Source organism: Argopecten irradians, chromosome 10 (genome assembly GCF_041381155.1).
Source record: "Argopecten irradians isolate NY chromosome 10, Ai_NY, whole genome shotgun sequence".
NCBI classification, from domain to species: domain Eukaryota; kingdom Metazoa; phylum Mollusca; class Bivalvia; order Pectinida; family Pectinidae; genus Argopecten; species Argopecten irradians.
Genome location: NC_091143.1, coordinates 11,203,916 through 11,206,415, shown reverse-complemented (window position 1 = coordinate 11,206,415; position 2,500 = coordinate 11,203,916).

Sequence of the window (2,500 nt, the reverse complement as noted above, 5' to 3'; positions counted from 1 at the left end):
CCCCCCCCCCCCCCCCCCCCCCCCCCCCCCCCCCCCCCCCCCCCCCCCCCCCCCCCCCCCCCCCCCCCCCCCCCCCCCCCCCCCCCCCCCCCCCCCCCCCCCCCCCCCCCCCCCCCCCCCCCCCCCCCCCCCCCCCCCCCCCCCCCCCCCCCCCCCCCCCCCCCCCCCCCCCCCCCCCCCCCCCCCCCCCCCCCCCCCCCCCCCCCCCCCCCCCCCCCCCCCCCCCCCCCCCCCCCCCCCCCCCCCCCCCCCCCCCCCCCCCCCCCCCCCCCCCCCCCCCCCCCCCCCCCCCCCCCCCCCCCCCCCCCCCCCCCCCCCCCCCCCCCCCCCCCCCCCCCCCCCCCCCCCCCCCCCCCCCCCCCCCCCCCCCCCCCCCCCCCCCCCCCCCCCCCCCCCCCAAAACCCCCCCCCCCCCCCCCCCCCCCCCCCCCCCCCCCCCCCCCCCCCCCCCCCCCCCCCCCCCCCCCCCCCCCCCCCCCCCCCCCCCCCCCCCCCCCCCCCCCCCCCCCCCCCCCCCCCCCCCCCCCCCCCCCCCCCCCCCCCCCCCCCCCCCCCCCCCCCCCCCCCCCCCCCCCCCCCCCCCCCCCCCCCCCCCCCCCCCCCCCCCCCCCCCCCCCCCCCCCCCCCCCCCCCCCCCCCCCCCCCCCCCCCCCCCCCCCCCCCCCCCCCCCCCCCCCCCCCCCCCCCCCCCCCCCCCCCCCCCCCCCCCCCCCCCCCCCCCCCCCCCCCCCCCCCCCCCCCCCCCCCCCCCCCCCCCCCCCCCCCCCCCCCCCCCCCCCCCCCCCCCCCCCCCCCCCCCCCCCCCCCCCCCCCCCCCCCCCCCCCCCCCCCCCCCCCCCCCCCCCCCCCCCCCCCCCCCCCCACTTTAGGCCTACCCCCCCCCCCCCCCCCCCCCCCCCCCCCCCCCCCCCCCCCCCCCCCCCCCCCCCCCCCCCCCCCCCCCCCCCCCCCCCCCCCCCCCCCCCCCCCCCCCCCCCCCCCCCCCCCCCCCCCCCCCCCCCCCCCCCCCCCCCCCCCCCCCCCCCCCCCCCCCCCCCCCCCCCCCCCCCCCCCCCCCCCCCCCCCCCCCCCCCCCCCCCCCCCCCCCCCCCCCCCCCCCCCCCCCCCCCCCCCCCCCCCCCCCCCCCCCCCCCCCCCCCCCCCCCCCCCCCCCCCCCCCCCCCCCCCCCCCCCCCCCCCCCCCCCCCCCCCCCCCCCCCCCCCCCCCCCCCCCCCCCCCCCCCCCCCCCCCCCCCCCCCCCCCCCCCCCCCCCCCCCCCCCCCCCCCCCCCCCCCCCCCCCCCCCCCACCCCCCCCCCCCCCCCCCCCCCCCCCCCCCCCCCCCCCCCCCCCCCCCCCCCCCCCCCCCCCCCCCCCCCCCCCCCCCCCCCCCCCCCCCCCCCCCCCCCCCCCCCCCCCCCCCCCCCCCCCCCCCCCCCCCCCCCCCCCCCCCCCCCCCCCCCCCCCCCCCCCCCCCCCCCCCCCCCCCCCCCCCCCCCCCCCCCCCCCCCCCCCCCCCCCCCCCCCCCCCCCCCCCCCCCCCCCCCCCCCCCCCCCCCCCCCCCCCCCCCCCCCCCCCCCCCCCCCCCCCCCCCCCCCCCCCCCCCCCCCCCCCCCCCCCCCCCCCCCCCCCCCCCCCCCCCCCCCCCCCCCCCCCCCCCCCCCCCCCCCCCCCCCCCCCCCCCCCCCCCCCCCCCCCCCCCCCCCCCCCCCCCCCCCCCCCCCCCCCCCCCCCCCCCCCCCCCCCCCCCCCCCCCCCCCCCCCCCCCCCCCCCCCCCCCCCCCCCCCCCCCCCCCCCCCCCCCCCCCCCCCCCCCCCCCCCCCCCCCCCCCCCCCCCCCCCCCCCCCCCCCCCCCCCCCCCCCCCCCCCCCCCCCCCCCCCCCCCCCCCCCCCCCCCCCCCCCCCCCCCCCCCCCCCCCCCCCCCCCCCCCCCCCCCCCCCCCCCCCCCCCCCCCCCCCCCCCCCCCCCCCCCCCCCCCCCCCCCCCCCCCCCCCCCCCCCCCCCCCCCCCCCCCCCCCCCCCCCCCCCCCCCCCCCCCCCCCCCCCCCCCCCCCCCCCCCCCCCCCCCCCCCCCCCCCCCCCCCCCCCCCCCCCCCCCCCCCCCCCCCCCCCCCCCCCCCCCCCCCCCCCCCCCCCCCCCCCCCCCCCCCCCCCCCCCCCCCCCCCCCCCCCCCCCCCCCCCCCCCCCCCCCCCCCCCCCCCCCCCCCCCCCCCCCCCCCCCCCCCCCCCCCCCCCCCCCCCCCCCCCCCCCCCCCCCCCCCCCCCCACCCCCCCCCCCCCCCCCCCCCCCCCCCCCCCCCCCCCCCCCCCCCCCCCCCCCCCCCCCCCCCCCCCCCCCCCCCCCCCCCCCCCCCCCCCCCCCCCCCCCCCCCCCCCCCCCCCCCCCCCCCCCCCCCCCCCCCCCCCCCCCCCCCCCCCCCCCCCCCCCCCCCCCCCCCCCCCCCCCCCCCCCCCCCCCCCCCCCCCCCCCCCCCCCCCCCCCCCCCCCCCCCCCCCCCCCCCCCCCCCCCCCCCCCC